This window comes from Teleopsis dalmanni, chromosome 1, assembly GCF_002237135.1.
Source record: "Teleopsis dalmanni isolate 2A chromosome 1, ASM223713v2, whole genome shotgun sequence".
Lineage (NCBI taxonomy): Eukaryota > Metazoa > Arthropoda > Insecta > Diptera > Diopsidae > Teleopsis > Teleopsis dalmanni.
This window is the reverse complement of record NC_051846.1, coordinates 178,017,646-178,040,936: the sequence shown is the minus strand read 5'-3', so window position 1 is coordinate 178,040,936 and position 23,291 is coordinate 178,017,646. Positions and strand designations below refer to the sequence as shown.

The 23,291-nt window shown below is 28.3% G+C and overlaps 1 protein-coding gene across 1 annotated transcript in view; it reads right to left on the bottom strand.

Moving 5' to 3' along the window:
* The window catches only part of LOC119670410, a 75,302-nt gene that overhangs the window by 37,986 nt on the left and 14,025 nt on the right, over positions 1-23,291 (bottom strand). The window lies entirely within an intron of this gene.

The following is a 23,291-nucleotide window of genomic DNA, read 5'->3' as shown; positions in this document are numbered from 1 at the left end:
TAGTCAATAAATAGTTAAAATTATGGGTCGTATTATAGTCTGCTACGTATGTTTATTTTTCATAGGTATTGCTTCACAAGCTTAGGCCTTACTAACTCGATATATAGGCTGATAGGTTGAACAATTTTTTTTTTTTTGCTTTAGAAGCTTAGGATCTACTAATTCGGTTTAGTGTTTTGATAGTCTGAACTAATTGTTCGATTTATAAATTGGTTAACTTTAATTCCATGAATTTTAGCGTATCGTTTCAATTCGGTTAAAAATAGTGGTTCGGATTTAAAATGGGTAGAGCTCACTCGCATCAAGTTTGAAGATATTGATTAATTTAAATAAAAAAAATATTTGTTGGTCTATGGTTTCCGATAAGTTATCAAATGAGCAATATTTGGGTAAGATATATGCAATATTCCGCCCCATAACGTAGTAGATTGGTTCTGCGTTATAGGAGTTTTTTCGTATAACCCGTTTACACACGTGTAATGGTAGCCGAAGCTAAATATGAACTGTACAAATCCCCGCGTTATATGGGGGAACGCTCATGTTATACGGGGGATTGAAATCGCGTGATAGGAAAACTCGTTTTAAGGATACCGACTTATAGGGGGGTCTTACCGTAAATCGTTTCCTATATTCATATATTCATCCGTTGGTTTTCTAGAAAAGTGCTTGGTTTTTTTATTTACTTTGATTTAAATTTTGGGTAAATTTAATAAAATTCCTTCATTTGTTATTTTTACCTTCATTATAAAACACTCTAAGTTTATACTATACACTGTATGCTTTAGTTACAGACACAATAATAAATTTTACAATCAATCATTCAGTCTCCTATGACCAATAAATAGGTGTACGTAGCGGAACATTAACCAGGAATTTGCCTTTATAAATTTTATGCCAGCGAAAATGAAAACTACGTGCCATACACACGCAAAAAATAGGGAATTTTTCTATTTTATGCTATTTTATGTTCTAAAAAGCACAAAAATTCAATTTTATTACATTTTCACTGAGAAAATCGCAATGAAAAGGTTCATTTTTTTTATTTTATTTATTTAATTTTTTTTTTATATTTTTGTTAATATAATTTTTTTTTTTTTTGCCTTTGTGCGATTACTCTTACTACATATTGCCCCGGCAGGCTTGCAGCAAGGAGGCAGGCAGTGCAATTGCATTTTCCATAAGCATTCAGCGCTAGCAGGGCATTTATCCTGTACGCTGCATTTCATTGGGTCCTGTGCTATGTTTTTTTTCCGATTTTCGGTCCTCACTTTTCGTTGTGAAAGAAAAACTGCTTTTTAGAATTTGTCGCTACATTCAAGACTTGAATTTGCAATTTTTGTGCAATTTTTATGATTTTAGCCTAAATTTTATTTATATTGAAATTAAAAAGGATATTCGTGCTTTGACTGCTAATGCATTTGTTCCTATTTCTTCTACTTTTATTTCATTTTTTTTAGATATTTTATTTTTATTTATATTTTTTTTTTCGTCTTATGCACGTTTTCAATATATTTTTTAATGCAAAATGTACATGAAATAGAAATTTTGTGCTTTTAAGTGAAATTTTTATGCATTTTATTGAGTTTTCTTTTTATTTTGTCGTTTTTGGTCAGGGACAAAACAATTAAATGTATTTCCTTTAAATAAAATTTTTCCGATAAAATTTTTTTCTTTGAATTTTTTCAGCTAGGAGCTATAAATTATTTTACTTTTCACTTGCATAATTAGAGATAGCGGATATGATTAAAAATAATTGAGTTTTTGTGGTAATATATATATTTTTATTTATGTTTTTTATGATATTTGTGCCATTTTTGCGGAGCATTGCAATCATGACTGATTATATACATTGTATAAGGAGAATAAAATAGAAGAAAGAAGAATTAAATCAGAAGAGAATAGATTAGAATCAGAATAGAATAAGAATAAAATAAAAAAAATAGAACAGAAAAGCATAGAAAATGGAAGTGTATTGGCTCCTTATGAAGCAGAATAGTACGATCATGGTCGATCCTTTGAGCTTCGCACTAATTTCTTCTGTGACTCTTTTGTGCTTTTCACTGACCTCAGCTAAACAGAAAACACTCCGCTTTTCTAATAAAAGACAATATGTCACCAGTTGAGAATTTTTTTAATATTAAGCGGTGGTGGAACTCTTGGTCAAATAATCTCCTTCTGGCTTAGATCAAATTGTGGAATACACAAAGAGTGTGACTTACTACTTTAAGATAAAACCAAAGTTTTGTATCTTCAAAAAGAGCTAGCTTGTTAAGTTGGAAACGCAGGCTTTTATAAATCGTAAGATAAAGAACTAAGATAGTGAAATACTTTTATATACATAATAATTTCATTAAAAATGTATATTATAATAATCAAATGAAATATAAATCAAATATTTCTCATTAGGTCAGGTTTAAGGACGAGTCTACAGTAACAAATTAGAATGTTAAGTTCGTAGTACCAGCTTTCTAGTACTTTAAGATAAAACCAAAGTTTTGTCTCTTCAAAAAGAGCTAGCTTGTTAAGTTGGAAACGCAGGCCTCAATAAATCGTAAGATAAATAACTAAGTTAGTGAAATACTTTTATATACATAATAATTTCATTAAAAATGTATATTATAATAATCAAATGAAATATATATCAAATATTTCTCATTAGGTCAGGTTTAAGAACGAATCTGCAGTAACAGATTAGAACGTTAAGTTCGTAGTACCAGGTATAGGGATTTGTTCAATAAAGACCTAAGGAATTGAATACTTTTATATACATAATTTTATTCAAAATATATTATAACATATGTATTATAATAAGGAAGCGAAATATAAATTATACATATAAGTTTAGGTTAGGTTTAATTTGTTGCAGACTTCACGTACTCTTGTTTTATTGTATTCTTCTATTAATGATTTGTTTTTTTCCTTGTTCAACATCAAACCCACATTATTTTAACCAATTTATTTTCTTTAAGAATTTCGTGAGGCTTCAGATATTAGTTTGTATTTGATTTTAAGTGTTCTCAAAAAAAATTTTCCAAGATGATATATAATAATAGACGAGAACTTTATAAATTTTTTCTTTCTTGTTGGCTAAGACTACAAAATTCTTCGGTATAATATAATATAATACAATATACCTAAAAGGGATTTGAAAGAATAATAGTCTTGCGTTTTGCTAAGATTAGACATATGCACAATAGCTGACAGTTTCAAAATTATTTCTTTTTCTTTTGGCTAAGTTCAAATCGTTCTTGAGGATCCTCAAAAATCAGTTTTTCAAGATTTGTAGTCCTGTTTCTTGCCTCGATTTGACATTTGCACGATAGATGACAGCTTTATTATTCTTTCTCTTCTTCTTGTTTGATTGTGTTTTTGTCGCAAGGATTATCAGTTAGAATTTTAAGTCTCTGTGCATGTCTGCGCCTTAAGCAATGACCTTTTACAAGGTAAAATATATTTTAGTTTTTAACAAAAAACAATTATATTATAAAATCATGAAATCCATCATAACCACTTCAGTTTATTTTTTTTATAATTTATTTATATAGCATGTTCAACTATCCAATTAAACCTTAACTATCCACTGAATGTATTTTTTATCCTATTTTTTGAAAGCAAACACTCGTTTAAAAGTATGTAAGCCTCTGGTCATTGTGCATTAATGAATCACATAATGCATGCCATGTAATTTATGAGGTCAACAGAAAAATATAAAAAATGAGCAAAAACTATGGAAAATGTGGAGGCAGAAGGTAAAATAATTTAATATCCTTTGTCAGTTTGCTTCATTTTTCCATTCATTATTTTATTGAAACAATTTTGAGTTGAACATTTATTTTTCTAACTGAAAAAAATGACAGTTCCATTGTATCTAAAGGATAACAATTAGACTACTACACACATACAATATACAAGTATTTAAGTAATTATACTGGCATATGTATGTGTCGTATCTATAGAATTTTTGTTTGTAGTTCTGTAGTTTTATTGGACGATTTAATGTACACAAAGGCTTGCATGCGAAAATTCAATTGAGCGTAAAAATATATTGTCACAAGGACATCTTTTGAATTCTTATTGTGTATAATGATGACAAAGTACTTGTAGGCTGGAAAAAAATGGCATATCAACACATTAAAGTAGAGAAACAGAAAATCTTACAAATAAAAGATATTCTATGTGTAATTGTAGTTTTGTATTCAAAAAAAACAAAAAAAGAAAAGTCAGTTGAGCTGCATATGCTCAGCTTAAAATAGACATTTGGGCTATAGGTCCTGATCCTTTGCCATTGCTCGTCGTTTGTCGTACAAATAAAGCAGTTAATGCTAACAAGCTAAACACAATTTCATGCTAAATTATCATTTTGCACGCCAATATATAAATAAATTTGTACTTTCCCACACCACTTACTTTACTTTACAAGCTGCTGAGACAGCCAGATACACGTACTTTTGCACATACTTCAACGCAGCAATACGCTGGTGCTGGTTGGTTATTTGTTAAGGCTTATAAACGACAAACAGACAGACTGACAGACAGATAGATAGCAAGACAGACAGCCAAATCCGGCATATGTGTAACATATGTGTGCTTTGTAACAGTTTAAATGATTTGCCACCGCAACTCAAACGACAAGATTTCGTACTTATTTTTAAATTTTACGTATTTGTTGGTTGGCTACGCGTTTTAGATACTTTTTGCTTTCATTGCTATAACTCGTTTAATTTAAAAAAAAAACGCTTATAAATAAAATTAAATTAACAATTTAAGCTTTATTAAAAGCGATTTATGTGAACGTATCTATAAAAAAAATCAAAAAAAAAAAAATAACCTGCGGCACACTTTTTTCAGCTAAGTAAACTTATTGACAGCTAATTTATCGTTTTAAATGTAACATTTTGTATCTCAAATGAAGTAATATTTCGTTGTTGTCATTTCGTTTTTGGTGAATTGATATTTTACTAATTTTTACGTAAATAAAAATTAATCAAAACATTAAGCCAAATCGAAAGATACTCACAACAAGAAGGAGGAACGAGTTTCATCTTAACTGAATAATGTGAAAATATTTAGTATTACACAATTAGTTCGACAGACATAGACATACCCATAGCCACATAAACTAAAACTTTTTACTGGCCAACATATCTATAGAAAACATACGCAATAATCTACCCATAACATAGTTAAATAGATACGAATAAATATGCACATTCTATACAAGTTATACACTCATGTTTTGTATCTAAGTTACTAGTTTATTGCGTACAAATGAGTTTATCTGCTTAGACTTAAGATAGTCGTATCGTACATTTACAACTGTACAAGAAAGCCTCAATTAAGCATAAAATACAATCCATTTTGAGATACTTAAATGTACGAGTGTTTTGTGCATCCATTCCATATGCTCTTAAGACTTAAAGATACATTCATCTGAACTGTATAAATACACATGTATGTACACTAGGGTGTCCCAAAAAAATCAAATTCTTTTTTTTTCAACGCATACCCTGTAATTATGTTTGAATAGTGTCAAAACAATTGTAAATAAATTTTCGTGTCATTTGAAATAAAGGAACCCGTGCCGACTTGTCGAAACATGTCAGAACTTGCATCCTTTAGCGCATCACAGCAAAGTTATTGCAGTGCTCGTTATTATTTGTTTGTTTTAGTAGTAAGCGCATTATTTTGATTCAATCAATATGTCAATAGGATTACGCAGTTTTAAAAAGGAAATATTTTTAATTGGGGATGTAAAACATCAAATCACTGGTTCAAAACTTCCCTCTAATGGACAAGTATTGGCAGTTCTGTTCTACAACATTCGTGAAGTGAATTTAAGTATTACTGAAAGCGCAAATCTTACTATTCGTGAGTGCATTATTTATTGGGAAAAGGCACGTATACCAACTAAAGCTATACCTAACTGTGTTAAGAAGTTAATTACATTATACCAAGTTTGGAGAGGTTTGCAGAAAAATGCGAACAAAACACAATACGTGTACGAGCAGCGTCGACAAGAGTTTATTACAAACTTAGACAATTTGTTTGACATTGCACATGCTGACGCGCTTAAATTAATAAAGATAAATGAAGATAAAATCTTCTTGCAGCGCCAGAGAGAGCCAGGTCGACCTGGTTACTTAGCTGGAGCGGACAAAAAATTAGCCGAAAAAGAGGAAAAAGCGCATCTTAGAAACATTGAGGAACAAAAGCGTCGTGCTAATTATTGTTTATCCTTAACTGCTTCGACGATATCTTATCACGAAACTTTATCTTCTGATTCTGAAATAATGGATCTACAAGAAAATTTACCCATCCAAACTGGGAGTGCGCAGTCCGCTACTAAAAAAACTTCTATAAGGAAAAATTTTATCACTCCAAAGTTAGTGGCAGCTTTAGATAGGTGTCAGTTAAGTATGAGAAATTCTGTATTTATTATTGAAGCTACTCTTGAGGCACTTGGACACAATACTGACGAATTTCCTATAAGCAAGTCCTCCATTCAAAGAATTCGCACAGAAAAACGAAAACAGCGTGCAGAAATTATTAAAGTCGATTTCCAAAACGAAGTACCAGACATTGTAACTGTCCATTGGGATGGCAAACTGTTGCCGGCTTTAGATGTCCGCAAATGTAGAGAAGAACGTCTCCCGATTGTTATTTCGTATGGTGATAAAGAACAACTTATTGCGGTGCCAAAATTAGACAACTGTACAGGAAGTGAACAGGCACAGGCAGTTTGGAATGCGGTTACTGACTGGAATCTCGAAGATAAAGTGCAAATCCTTTGTTGTGATACTACTGGTTCAAATTCTGGTCGTATTAATGGTGCTTGTGTGCTTCTCGAACAAAAATTTAATCGAGATATGCTTATTTTTGCTTGCCGTCATCACATCTACGAATTGATATTGAAAGGCGTTTTTGAAGCTAAAATTAGTCAAGTTACTAACAATCCTAACATTCCATTATTCAAAAGGTTACAAGAAAACTGGACAAATATCGATCCTAAGAAAGTACAGTATCCTACAGAAAGGTTATCTTACTTGAATGCTTCAGAAATTGACAAACTGCTGGAATTTTATCGAACTGAATTGACTAAGAAAATTGTTAGAAACGACTATAGAGAATTAATAGAGCTTTCAATAATATTCCTTGGTGGAGATACAGAAAAGAAATTTAAGATTCGACCTCCAGGTGCCATGCACCAAGCGCGATGGATGGCGAGGGCAATTTATTTATTAAAAATTTCATTACTTAGCTCTCAATTTATAATGTCTAACAAGGATAAAGCGGCTCTGTTAGACGTCTGCCTTTTCATCGTGACATCCTACGTCAAACCTTGGCTGCAATGCATTTCAGCGGTAAAAGCACCTTACCAGGATTTGTGTTTTCTGAAGACCATGAAGGCTTATGAAACAATTGACAAAATTATCTCAAAAACAGTTTTACAAAAGTTCTGTCAGCATTTATGGTATTTAATTGATGAAGTGGCTGTCTTGTCCCTATTCGACGATGATGTTGATTATGAAAGAAAGGCAAAAATAGTTAATAACTTAGCCAAAGAAAACCCATCAGCCTACAGTAAACGATATATCCCTTCAAAAGATGAACTTTGTGGTTCACTTTACGAGAAAAACATCGATGACTTTGTTTCATTGAAAAGCAAGGCTTTGTTTAATCGACTCAAAATTGATGACAGTTTTCTCAACGAATGTCCTACTTCATGGTCTAGTAATGCTTCATTTCAACATGCTAAAAATAAGGTGCTGACACTGCGAGCAGTTAATGATACAGCAGAAAGAGCGGTTAAGTTAATGCAAGACTTTCATGGCAAAATCACTGTTGAAGACGAACAAAAGGAATTTTTACTACGCTGCGTACAAGAACACAGATATGTTTATCCTGACTGTAACAAACAAACTCTAAAACGAAAATTAAATAATTAACATCATTTTAATAATAAATACTTAATAAATATAAGAGACAGGTAAAATAGTGTTTTATTTACTAAATAAACATGAAGGTCTAAACTGTCTTCTATAGTTTCAATACAAACTTTCTGTTAAAAGTTTGGGATCAAGTCGGCACGGGTTATCGTTATCCGATACCAATAATATTTATTATTTTAGTTACTAGTATCAAATAGAAAAAAAATAAGAGGTATGCGTATTTCAAATCGAAAAAAAAAATTTCGCCCTTATACCCTGGGACACCCTAATGTACACGTATGTCAGTTTGTTTCGGTAGATACATAGTGTTGCCTTTGTAGTTATAATTGTGTCTGCATAAAATTTATGAGTTAAATTGAAACAAGTAGCGATCAAAGCTTTATGCGATGCATAAATTTTCGTTAATGAATTTAATTGATTGAAACAATTTTATTGATATTGTTGTGGCTCGGTTCTTATGTAGCTGAGATGCTGATGCTGATGTCGATGTTGATGTCGAAGTCGAAATCGAAGTCACATTTAACGTTGGTGTAACTGAATTTGAATGAATCCGTAACTATATCTCAGCTTGTTGTGAAGTTATTGAAATTGCTGCACATGTATAAAAACATGAAATCAATAAAAGAACAAAAATAATAAAAAAAGTAATATTTTACATATAAATTTGTAGTCTTCAACTGGAATTTAATAAAGCAACAATTTAAATTAATTGTTAGGAACTTCATGATTTACTATAATTGATTTCATTTTGCTCGACAATCAACCTAACCTTTTTTCTACCTATTTTTTATTGGCTTTTAATACACTCAAGCCAATTAATTGGTAAGGTTAATTGGCGTAAAATATGAATATGAATTTTATGAATTATGTATGATGATATCATAAATATGTGGAAAATTTGTACTAGATTATTATATAGAGTGAATGCATTTTATTTTGAAATAATCTTAAGAATTTTGTAACAAAAAATTAAAGTGTTAAGTATTATAAGTACATAATTAATCAGTTACATGGAAGTCGAATTCAATTGAATGATTGAAGAAGGTACAATCTTTAAAGTATTCAAAATTTATAACATAAATAACGATAAGTGTTGCAGACTTCTTGACAAAAAACACTCAATGAATGTGATTAACTAGACACTTCGAGGAAGCAGGTACTTCAAATTGAGTGGAGTTATAATTGCATAAACTCAGAAAGACCTAAAGAACAGTATTAAATGAATTAATCTATGAAAAATATATAGTGGATTGGGTGCAATGCTGACTATAGTACTATGATATGACCCCGTGCAACATTTATCTGTACGAGAAGCTACAATTTTTTACTTTGAAGAGAATTTACATGTTAAAAAATATATTTTGCAACAACAACGATGTTGTTTTCTTTCGCAGAAAATTCTTTTTTTCATATTCGTACTGAGAATACTTCTTTATTTCTTTTTGTGAAAGTTCAATAGACTATCTATCTTTTCTTCGATTTAGATTACATCTCCTTCTATATGTATGCACTTTTTTAAACTATTATATTTTTATACTATTTCCACATATGCTTATCATTTTTTCTTATTCATCTTCCACTTATGTGTCTCGTCTTTCTTGTTTCTTTCTATCCTTTTTCTACATAAGTCCATTTTTATGCTATTGTCATGTGATCTGATCAATCCTTTTTATGGTTTTTACTCTTTTCTTACTTTTTAGATTTTCCAAAGTAGTTTTCTTTCTAACTTTCTTTTATGTGAATCCTTTAGTTTTATTATTGTCATGTAATCTCAACACCTTTCCTTAATCTTCTCTAACTTATTTGTCTTTTTAAATTGGTTTTTCTTTTATCCTTCTTCTATTTTAATCCTCTTTCTTTATTGATATTCTGATGTAATATCTTATTTTCTTCTTATTCGTCTGTTAATTATTTGCTTATCTAAGGTTTCATTCTATTCTTGTTCTACTGTAACCAATCTTTATAATTGGGGCACCTTTAGAGTTGTGATAGAATGTCATTCCCATTTTATATTTATCAATTAAAATTATAATTTATTTCAATACAAAAGAAATACAGAACCTAATATTATTTACATTTTTAATTGGAGTCATAAATCTGTTTAAACTTTTGCTGTTAGCACTATTAAAAAAAATGGTATAAAAGCATAAACCAGAGGGACTCATCACTCCGGTTTCAAATGTTTCTGCTGCTATACGATATTTTAACCCAATTACTTGCATTTTCTGCTTATTTATGTACCTTAAACTATTTTAATATAAAATTCGCTTGGAACCGGCAACTATTATAAGTACAAACACAAACATTCTAGGGTACAAATAAGATACAAACAACGACTAACAAATAAACAAAGTAAATTAGTTATGCTTTTGTTCTTATTGCATTTAAAGTAGGTAATAGGGTTTTGTGCTGCATTCGTTTGGGTATTGCAGTGTTGCAGTAAAATGCACAAATTTTCTTAATTTGTGCCTTTTGCCTTACATTTCTCTTAGTTGTTGTTGTTATTGTTGTTCTTATTAATTTTTATTTGTTTTTTTAATGTTTTGTACTAAATACTCGTTCTTCACATTCTCTATTCTTTAAATTTACGAGTACTTTATACTTTTTTGGGGGGATTACATTTTTTAGTTTTTTTTTGGCAAAATTATTTAAGTTGCCACCTGTTTTGGGGCGGCATTAAAATCCCACCACATGGCAACGCTGCACACTTGCTGTTCCAAATTACTGCCAAAGCTTTGTGCCCGACTATGGGCTGCTCTTAGCCAAAAGTGAGTTGAGTTTGTAGTCTTGTGTCAAATTAAGCTACTAAAAACTTAAAATCCGCCCTCATTTCTTGCAATTTTTCTTTTTTCCTTTTAATTTCTTTGGCATTCTTTGTGTTTCCTTTTCTTTCCTTTTACTGTGTTATTTGTTTTGCCATTTGTTGTAGTTTTGTGTAAGTAATACTAAGCAAATACCTTGACAAGTTGCAACTTATGTTGCATTTACTGAGATTTGAGATTTGTTGTGTGGCATGCACCGCACTGTGGATTTCTAAAAATGAGGCAATTTCAGTTTCTAAAAATGAAAATTGCTTCAAGGAAAATAATCGCTGCCTTTTAAGCAGACAAAATTTAAGGGAAATACAAGTGTGCAGTCACATTTCATTTTTTGCTGCAATTTTGCGTTGAGAATTATTTCACTTTTAACAAGAAAAAAAAAGTAAATAAAATTCTCAACAATATTTTTTTTTAATTATCCACTTGGTTTAACAAATATTTTAGTTTGTGTGTAAACAATTTAATTCGAAGAAATTTAAAAACCAATTTTAAATTTTTGTTGTTTATTCCTAGTAATTTTGCGAATTTTTGTGGTAAATTTGCAACGGAAAAATGTTGTAAATTTTAATTGTTGGTTGTAATGTTAAAGTTAAAATACAATCCAACAATTTTGAATTGTTAAATTAAATTTTAAATTTAAAGTATAAAATAAGTTTAAAAAGTAGATAAAGTTAAAAAATTACGTACATAAAATAATTCATTTTTATTTACAAAATAATTTTATAGAGGTTTCTTCGAACAGTAGTGAACTACAACAACAAAAATTCATTTTTATGTTATTTAAATAAATTGAATTTTTGGATAATAATTTTATAATATTAGAATTGATTCAGTATTTCAATTTTGGTTAATTCTTTTTCTTCTTTTTTTGTATTAATTTTTTTTATTTTATATTGTCATTATTTTTTAATATTTATTAGTTTCTTTTTCTTCTTTCTTTTTTCTATTTAATTTTTTTTTAATTTTATTTTGTTTTTTTTTATATATAATTTTATTTTTTTTACTTTATTTCTTCATTTTCAGAAAATAAATTAACTTATAAGTAATTATATAATTTAAGTAAATTTAAATTCAGAGCATCTTTTAAAGCTTAACTGACTTGCATTTATTATACTATATATAAATTAAAATAAATAAATATTTAATTTAGGTAAATTTAAAATCAGAGCACCTTTTAAAGCATAACTGCCTTGCATATATTTAAATATTCATGGCATTTTGTATGTGGCAAGTCTAATTTATCAACGTATTTACAGCGGCTTAAAAATTGATGTGAATTTGTTGCTTTAGTAGTTGTTGTTGTTTTCTTTATACTTATTTATTTATTTATATATACATTTTTTTACAATGCTCTTGCTTTTTGCCGCTGAAGTGTTACTGCAACTTAAGCCCTCTCATTTACCTTTTATAGCTGCGCCAGCGAATGTATCTGCAAAGTATAGTATTTTACAAAAAAACAACAAAAAAAGAAGTAAAGCAGTGGCAAGCCAAACTAAAGGCAACCTGGCGGCGCTTAACAATCGAATGGCAAGCAGACAGACAAATGACATCCCTGCTCTATACAGTATTATAATTTTGAACGAATTTTTTTTGCCAGTGTATTTGAGTGTTACAAATGCGAATTTAATCCTATTTAAATTGTGCTTTTCTCGCGCTTAAAATACCAAAAAGTTGTTTTGGTTAAGAGTGAAGTGTAATTGTGTTTGAAGAAGAAAGGGGAAAAAAGCAACTACACTGTACTTTAGTTGCTAACAAATGGCAACCAAAAATGTACTAATATTAAAAGAGTCACTCTGGAAGATGGGGGGCTTTACACTATAGTTCAACTGTTAGAATTTTGAAAAGAATTGCATACCTAACATGCAGATTCATGCATATTCATTTTGCTATTAAATGCTTTAGTGGTAAAGGACAGGTTGGTTTTCTTTCCAATACTTTTTGTTATTGGTTTTAGTAGCGCCTTGGAGCAAAATGAACAAATAATTGTATTTTTTTTCTACATTTTTTGTTTATTTCAATGCAGTAATTGCATTTTTATTTTTAGTGTTAAACTACAGTTTTTTTTCTTTTTTTTATTATTATTTTGAAATTTTATATAATTTATTGTTGTAAAACATTTAAAAAAATACAAATTTTAACGTTTAACGTGCCAAAGCACAAAGTGAATACTCAGTTACTCATCCGTCAGCTACATCAGCAACAAAATCAAAACTGTGTACTGAACAGTTTTAACACCAAAGGCATTATATGGAAGCATCTATAGAATGTCTGGTTGGATAGGAAGGTAGCTTCAAAAGCTTGAATATTCTTGGCATGATGATTTTTACCACTTTAACTACTACAGGCAACACAGTGAAAAGGATTTGCATATGGTGCGAAAAGTGTTAGAGCACCGTTCATATGTGCTCTGTGTTGCATATTGTCATGTCATTGCAATTTGTTACACTAAATTCCTTTATCACAGATTTTTCTCTTTATTAGGTTTTATTTTTTTAATAATTTTTAAATTTTTTCGTGTTTTTTCTCATATCCGTTATCCTTGCAACATTTTGTACAAAAATTCGCTTTGTCGCGACATTGACAGCGCATTTTTCATTGTCATCCGTTGAATATTTCCAACGGATCTTCTCATCCATGTGACTACTACACCTTTTCTCCAACACACAGATGGTGTGTTGTTGTGTGTGATTTTCTCTTTAAAAAATAAAACGGAATAAATTTTTATTTAACAAATTTGTTTACTTATTGCTGAAGTAGCAAAACGTATGAGAATAGTCATCTAATATCTATTGTAGCTTTTGAATTTTAGTTAGCATAGCAAGCAAGTAGCTTTGGTAGAAGGGGTAGCATTGTTTCCTTACTGGTGAATCCATTTTTATTGAAAATAAAATTTTATTTAATTTTAATTCTGTTGCATATGCAGTATGCAGTATATAGCTCTTGAGCAAATCCTGCTAGCAATGGCCTCTAACTTTTGTTGCTGATGCTGATTCTGCTGCTGCTGCCTGTTGACGTTTGCAATTTCATTCATTCATTCACTCATTGAAATATGCAAGCTGCACTTTGTTGCACTATTCAAATACTAGTGCGCGTAAATTTTCCAGTCTATAAGTTGCAATGCCTGAATGAATCCTTTTTTTTTTGCTTTGGTTTGGGTTTGTTTTTTACTCTTTGCAACTGCTGTTTGCGCATATATGATGAGCCTTTATGTGTATTTTAATATATGTATTTATGTATATAACTATATCTACAATTGTATCTGCATATATGCACTTTTTGTATCTGCATATATGCACTTTTTGTATCTGTATTTGCATATAAAATTTATTTGATTCATTTTTTTCTAACTTATTTTTTTTCCAAACGCTTTATTTAACTTTTGTTTCAAAAAAATTATTTTCACTGCAACAATTTTATAAAATCTTTTCTACTACCGCTATTTTGTGTTTATTTAATATTTTTATATTTTAGTTGAATTTATTTATTTTATACTCGGAATGAATATACAAGTACTGTGTGTACTTTTTAATAGCTTGGCTTTATAGTTGAATTGAGTTGTGTTGAGATTTTATTGTGAATTTCTCCTCGGTACTTTCCTCTATGTATTAACGGCAAAGTTCAAAGTAGCAAAAAGTTTGCGAACAATGACGGGGCGCGCTACCCTTAAAATGAAGTTTCTTACTTTTATTTTTATCTTTTACTTTATTTATATTTTATTGCATATTTTCATTAAAAATTTTTATATAAATGTATATATTTCATTTAAATAATTTTTGTGTAAATTCAAATTCTATTGTGCACCTTAGCTGCTATTGCTACTTCTGCTGCTATTGCGGCTTCTGCTATTGCTGCTCATGCTATTGGTGCTCTTGCTATTACTGCTCTTGCTATTACAGCTCCTGCTATTACAGCTACTACTCTTACTACCCTTCATAGGTGGTGTGTTTTATTTATTTATTATTTTTTTTTTAAGAATATTTTTTCTTTCCTCTTACAAATTTGTTTGGAATTTTTCTGCTTTTCTTCTTATGTTAATACGTTTTTAATTTATGTCTTTTATGCGCTTTGAAAAACTTTTCTCATAAACTCGCATTTTCGTACTTCCTTTGTTTCTCACTTGTTTCTTTTTTAATTTTTTAATAGCTTTTTCCCTTTAAAGTTATTAACAAAGTATGAAGATGTATTGCTGCACCTTAACAAATTGAATTCGTAATGCTTGAACGGTAAAATTTGTAGCCAGAAAAAATATTTTAAATTCAAATTTGCCAAAAATACGCATATTTGAAATAGATATGAACGCTACGTTTTTAGGGTTGGTATATTAAGTTTGGCCATAACTCAAAATATTAATTAAGGAACAATGTAATAAAGTTTTAGGGTTATTTAGAGCCATTTTTTGTTCAACTATTGTCACCATTATTAGATATGTTGTATTTATTTCTTTTTACTTACTTACTCTTTTATAATTTAAGTCAAACATCACTGAATACTGATAATAAACTAATCCAATAATAGATCTAAATATCAAAAAACAGACTTAAAAGAGCAAAAATATTTATAAAAAAACAAAAACAGATTTATACGTTCAAAAACAGATACAAAAGATCAAAAACACTAATACTACGCTGCACATAACACAAAATATGAACACAATAGCAAATAACAGTAGTACTAATAGCAGAATGTTATCAAGCAGAAATTAGCAGAATGTTAAGAACAGAAAATAACAGTAATAGCTAAAATTTCTGTTAATTAATAACATTTGCTATGTTTACTATTCACAAATAACATTTTGAAATAGCAGATTAATTGATAGCAATTACTATTTTTATTATTACCAATAATAATTATTGTTTTTATATATTTTTACACTGCTTGTTAAGAGTTAAAAGAAATAAACTAAATTCATAGGTTGTAAAACATTGCTCTCATCCTTAGTGTTTCCACTAATATAATTTTTTTAGGATGAAAATGATAATTTACAGAAATTAATTTAAGTTAAAAGATAATTGGCTATTAACTGCACTTCTAAAAATACGTAAGTACTTGACAGTGAATCATATTGTATTGAGATTTTTTAAAATTAAAATTTTTGGATATATAATTGATTTTGAATTACTATTACTATTACTTCCTTATTTTATCTTAGTAATAATATTTTTTTATCCTTGTTATAATAAATAATCTTGTACTTAACTCATCACTAAGAAAGTTTCTATTGATAAAAAAATTTTATATTTTTGTACTGATTTCTTTCTAAAATTACAGTAAATTCTAAAAACTTTCTTCTCTAAAATAGTTGAAGTTAGTTTTGACTTATTCAAATACTTCTCTTTGCATTGACAATCCATTATAAAATCTCAAGCTCTTAACTGTTTGCATCTAATTTGTATGTAAATTTATAAATTTTAATTATTGAAAAAGGGCCAGAGAGCTTATAGAAAATATATAATATGCATAGCAAAAGTATCCCCAATGAATTTTATCAAAAATACTTGAATTAAAACCTAAACTTCACTCAAACTTTCTTCAACATATTTTAGTTATTTCTTTTTTTACTTTTGAGAAATTCTTAGGATTATTTCAGCCTAGCCTTATAACACTACGTATTTTCTTTTTCAGGTGCAGCTGTAAACAATTTGAAGTTCTAAACCTACTATTCCAATTCAGAGCATTAGAAATTATCAGTAAAGTTATATAAGGAATTTACTGAAGAATTTGCATTAATTTTCCAAATGAAAGCAAAATTAAATTGCGATTAAGTTTGACTGTTGGTGTGACTGATGCTGTTGACAACTGTGCTATACAAAAGCATTAAAATGAAATTTTCTGTACGGTATGGTTAAGGGGAAGTAGAAACATTGAAAAAGTGAGCGTTTTCAGTATTCTTATAACAGAAAAAAAAAGCTAAAAATTTTATCAACGCACTTAATAAATTCTTAGCATACCAAAAATTGCCGCAGCTTTAAAATGCAAGCTGCTTAAAAATTTAGAAAAAATTCAGTCAGTCAAGTCAGTCAGTCCTTCATCCTGCAAAACAATTGCTGTGCCAACAAGGGTGAGTTTCTTGCTCTTTAGTCAAAGCCAAAGCTGACTCGTATCTATGAAATATTTTGCACTTTTATATGTGGTACTAATCTTGTTTTCATACAAAAGTGTCACTAAGCTGCTTATGTGTCTATTGCTGCTGTCTGCACCGCCGCCTGTTGTCATATACTATCTTCAGATATGCATAACAAATCGCTATAGCGGTGAGTTTAAATTTTTTTTCTATTCTAACAAATGTTCATTTCATTTAACTTTTCTGTTGATTTAAATTTTTTTTATATCTTAATATATATTTTTTTTTAATTTTATTTTATCTTCAAAATATTGTTATTATTTATTTTAAAATTTTTTTTTTTCCAAATATTGTTATTCTTTAAAATATTTTTTTTTTTTAAATATTTTTTTTTCCAAAAAAATATTTTTTCGCTAAATATTTTTATTAAGTTATTAATAATAATTATTATTATTGATATTATTGTAATATAATTATTATTTTTTACTATCCTAACAAGTGCTCTTCCTTTTGTGATAATTTGAATTTTCTTTGTAAATCTTGTTTTATTTATTTTCAAAAAATTTTTTTTATCTTCAGAATAATTTTATTTATTTTAAAATATTTTTTTTTAAATCAAAATATTTTTTTTTTCAAAAAAATTTTTTACTTTTCAACATAATTTTTGTTTTTATATATTTTTTCTTTTTTTTCAAAATACATATTTTTTTTCACCAAATGTTTTTTAATATTTTTCTTCGCCTAAAAATTTTTATTTTATTCCATCAAATATATTTTTTTTCTAAAAATATTTTTTTCCTCTAAATTTTTTTTTTTTTGCATATTTGCATAATATTTTCCTGTAATCTACATTTTGCAACATATAATTATTATGTGTCAGGGTGGTGTGTGCGTGCAACATTTGCCGCAATGTTGATTTGCAAGCAAATCGCATTTCGCATATTTTTCATTGCTGAGAGCACACATGTCTATCAGTAACAATTGTTGTTGGTAAAAAGTCAGCTCATTTCCGCCTTTTGCTAAAACGGAAATGCTTAGAAAATATAATAATATGTATAGCGAGAAAAAAAAAATTCAATAATAGAAACAAACTAACAGTAGCATTGCGTTAATGATGGGTTTTTATTACCCGAAAAACACATTGTGAGCAGGTTTCATGTTAACTTTTTGCGAAATGTGATATATAATTTTATATTTAATTTTTAATACAACAAAAATAGGCGTGCTAAACAACACACAACACACATCACACATCGCCCAACAAACAGAAAACAAGAAACCAACATTTTAAGTCATAAAAAAGTATTTAAAAAATAATAAACAACTTTTTTTCTGTTTTATTATTATTATTAAATTTTTGTATTTTTTTTTTTTAAATAATTTTTGTTATTTAAAAGGGTGTAAATTATTTATAAATAAAGTTTTGAAGATCTGAAAAAAATACATTTCGTACATAATAATTATGTTTTAAATACACGTACGTAGAGCAGAGTTGCTTTGTTTGTGTAGTGTAGTGTGTAGTTGAAGTTTTTGTGTGCTTAATAAAATTCAAGGCACGTACCACACTCCGGTGGAAGTGTATTTTTTTTTATTTTTACCTTTTTTTAATATTTTTACAATCATACAAAAATATGAGTTTGTTGATAATAATAATAAAAATGTACAATAATAGCAATGGCAGCAACAATAGCAACAACAGCATAAACATTAATAGCAGCAGCAAACTACAATATTAAAAATTAACTACGCTACTACCTCTTCCAGTGTTGCATAGTAATTTTTGGTCGTACGCTAAGCTTTCTTTTTCAATGATAACTGCTACAATTGTTTTGTTGGTAGTTTATGTTTATTATAAGAAAATTTCATTTCTGATTATTATTTAATTTTATTTTTTATTAGTTCAAAAATATTACTTAAAAAAACAAAATAATTATTTGAATTTTTTTGTGGTTTGGATTATTGTTATTTGAACGCAATAAGCTAAATAACTTAAAAAAATAATTTAAAACAAAAAAGAAAAATTAAATAAAAAAGAATTAATAAAAAAAATATATAAAAACAAATTTAATAAAAAAAAAAAAACAATAATATTTAGAAAGACACTAGTGTGACAAAATTTACATACCATAACCATAAGTGGCTTGTAGTTAAAGAAGCTATGCTTCTGTAAGCCGGAGAAATATGGACGCTATCACAGAATGATAAAGCAGCACAGCGACAACTATCGCATTCGAATGAAAAACGAGCTTTACGAATTTCACGATATTGATATAGTTGATATAGTTAGTAAGAATGGATGTAACTTTGAATAGAATGGAGAGGACGATACTCCAGCAAAAAAGGTATTTGAAGTGGCAATTAGAGAAAAAAAGGGTAGAGGTGGAGTAATAAATAGTGATAACCGCATTCTATATATGAGATTATGGAAGACGATCATGAAGTACAGGAATGTGAAAACACATTCTGCACCAGGCCGAAACACGATATCGGAATGTTATAGCTATTTAAATAAGTTAATAAGTAATAAAATTTTACTTCATTCATAATTCAAGACAAATATTATCGGTGTATATAAGGTCTGTCAAAATTTAGTGACCCATTTATAATGAAACATAACAGATCTTAATGACCTCTGTTGTTTCAATTCAAACTATTCTTACAGGTTTTGAACTTCTTGTATGAAACATTGCAGATTTACTTTTCGGGAGTGGATCTTAATCCTCTGTTGGTTTTACCGAAATCGTATTAATACTATCTCGTATAACTACATAAATTAAACAATTCTTAATGAGTAAAATTAATATCAAACTATTTAGTTTTATACTTTTTGAGAGTAGACCTTAATCCTTTGTCGGATATGGCCGAAATTAGAACACTATATCCTATAGTTGCCGGTTTAGTTTTTGATAGTGTTGTCTTACAAACTGTTTTTTCAGATTATTATTATTTTATAAAAACTTGTTTTATTTATTAGTGTTTAATGCATTGGAAAACATAATTACTTTCCAACTTTAATAGCAACTGATGATAACATGAAGTATTATTATATATATGTTATTATATATTATAAATAACATTTACACATATATAGAAGTAGATTCAAAATTCAGTGTAAAGGGTATTTAAGCTTCGACAAAGCCAAAGCTAACATCTTTACTTGTTTTTAAATTAGTTTTTATTTTCTAAAATATAAAGTGAAAAAAATAATATTTTTTTTTCTTTACTTATACATAGCCAAGAAAATAAGAGAGTTAGATTAGTTCAAATATTTCTAAATTATGTTTTAGAATTCTTCATAAAACTGAATTCAATGTTTGACTTCTCGGACTATTGAAAATTATGTTCATCATTAATTTTTGTGTGCAGCGCCTCTGAATTCCTTTAAATGACCAACCAACAACACAACTGACAACAACTGCTGCAACTTGTTTTGTACCAATTTTTTACGACTGTTCAGAGCTCATTATGTTGCATACAGAGAGTTTGATGATATCAAAAAATAATATTCGGTATCTTATATTTTTTATGATTATGATATGTTGACAATAATGTTTTTATTGTATTTGTTTAGGTACCTAAAGATAAAGGTTTAAACATTTTTAGGTTGCTAGTTGTTATGACTCTTGTTCTTGTTAATAATTTTGTGTAATTTTTTCTTTTCTATTTTATGATATATTTTTTTTTTGGTGAAGAAGAAAAAAAAAAAGAAAACTAGGAGTAAAAAATTCAAACATTTATGAATGTATTGATCGTTTAGAAACGATAACAACGAGAATACTGACAGTCGCAGCAACTGTGACAGTCACAGTGACATCGACAGCGGCACCAACAACGACAGCGACAAACAAAAAGGGTTAGAAGTATCTTTGCATATATTAAAAACGTAAGGCATACGTATAGTAAGCGAACGAACTGCTGCTAACAAATATTTTTTTTAGGGTTAAAATATTTGGTACTTGGTTTTGTGCTTTTTAACACAAAAAAAAATATGAGGTAAATAAATAAAAATAAATAATACTCCTAATAAAAATAATCAAAATAGTAGTGAAAATGTAGAATACAAAATGAAAGCACGTTGTTCGCATAATAAAATATAAATATTTTATCAACACACATAAAAGATATGGATGGCAGGCAACAGCACACAGCAGCTTAAAGCTAAGTATGCCGGAATGCCGGGGTCAATAGCTGAAATCCTTTATGACAAAAAAAAAAAATAATAATAAAAAAAAATAAAACAAATTAGAAAAAATTTTTTCTAAAAGTATGAGAAAAAAAAATATTAAAATTAAGCTAGAAACAAATTTATTAATATTTAAAATTTATTACCTAAATAAAAAAATACGCTAATTAGCTAAAATGCTACCGAGAATTATTGTTCTTTTTTTTTTTAATTTTATTTGATTTTATTTCCAATCTGTCTTAATGGTAGGCATTCAATAAATTTTATTATACTATTGTTGTCACAGTGTTTTTTTATTTTTTTTTTTTTATTTCATTTTTCAACTTAATTTTCAGTTAACAAATTAAAACTAATAAAAATTTTATTTATTAAAGATTTTAGCACTTTTTGTGCCCCCTTTCATCTCATAAATATTCTCGTCGTGTGGGTATGATTGTGAGTGCTTCTTGATATTTATGTGGCCCGCCCGCTTTTACTGTCACAACTTACAACTCGCGCCCATCATCAACGCAATTTGCAAATGACCTCAAAATGCTTTTGCCAATAACTCATTAAACACACATTTTTCCAAAACAACAACAACGCCACCAATACATAAAAAAAAATGAACAAATTAATAAAAATATTTACTTTAAATTTAAAGCGAACAACTGTGAAAATCATAAAAAATTAATAAATATAAAATTAACAGTAAACAACAAGAAAGATTGAGTATAATAAATTAATATATATATATACAATATTTTATATATATATAAATCTATATATAAAGAAATTATATTAACGTTTGGAGCTTATTTTGCGCGCATCGCATCATTAATATGACGCCCACGAGCAACATTTTTTTTTAGAGATACTTTTTTTTGGGCCGTAAATACTGCAACAGTTTCAAGTAAAAAATTTCAAAAAAAAAAAAATATACAACTATATATATTCCAAAATATATATCCTATATATGTACATATAATATAAAATTAAAAAATCGTTTATACGAAATTTATTTTATCTTTATTTTTTGCTAATAAAAAGTATTGCGTGGTGTATTTGCTTGAAGGCACATTTGCTGCGTTGATGCAGTTTTCGAGTTATAGCGCCGTCAATGTGCGTGCAAAACAACAGTAAACAAACTTAAAATAATTTAATTAAAACATCATTATAGATTATATTATGTCTAGGTTTAATAATTTCATTAATATTAAGTTGTATTTTATTAAATTTAATTTTTGCATAAATATTTTATATATAAATTATTCATAACGTATTGCAGTCAAGCAGAAAATTACGCACAAAACGTTAAGTAAATTTGTATCTGAAAGGTTTTGAACTACAAAAGTGTTGTTTTGAGTATTTAAAAAAAAATTTTTTTTATTGTACAACTTTTTAAAATATTCCTAGTAATTGCAAAAAAAAAAATTGTAAAGCTGCCACATGCTTAAAATTTGCTTGCAACAAATTAAAAGTTGTTCCTGCTTTACTAGTTAGTGTTGTGCGCTTCTGTTATTGCTGTCGCTCTTCTTCTTCTTCTTCTTGATGTATCTTACAAGGCGCAGCAAAGAAAATGTTTGCATTGCACGCAAAATAGAACTGACAAATCAATTAAACAATTTCCGTATTTTACTAATACAGAAAAATAAGCAATAAAAAAATAATAATATAAGAATAAAACGCAGAAAAGATTGAAAAAATATAAAAAAAAAATTGTTTGCTTTGCAATTTTCATATAAACCAGCCCCACTTCAGGCTAAAAATTCTTGCTTTTAACAAAATGAAAAGTATCTACTAGTCCAAACGACAGAACGACAGTGTATGTTGGTATGTTTGTGCGGTGCGCGCCATCAATATTTGCTATAAATTATAATGCAGCAAAAATATTTTTAATTAAAAATACAGAAAATTATTGCGAAAATAAAAAGTGAAGATACAAAAAGCTAAATATGCAGAAAAACCAAATAAAGTAATAAAGTTAAGCTGTTGAGTAACAAATGAATGCGCGCTATAATAGATCATTATGACTATAGCAGTACAATTGTAACTGAATGGTTATAATATTTAGAATATGTATTTAAAATGTACTTTATGACAATAAATACAAAAATTTTACTCAATACATATAAGCTTTGCCAAAGGTTCTATATGATTTTAACATTTGGGTTTTTAATAATACGGTAGCACAATGGGCCTATAGGGATCGCCTATAGGCTGCAGTCTGTGACATGCATGACACAGACTGCAGTTGGTATTATTGTTAATGTGATTTAATGTATGTAAATATTAATGTG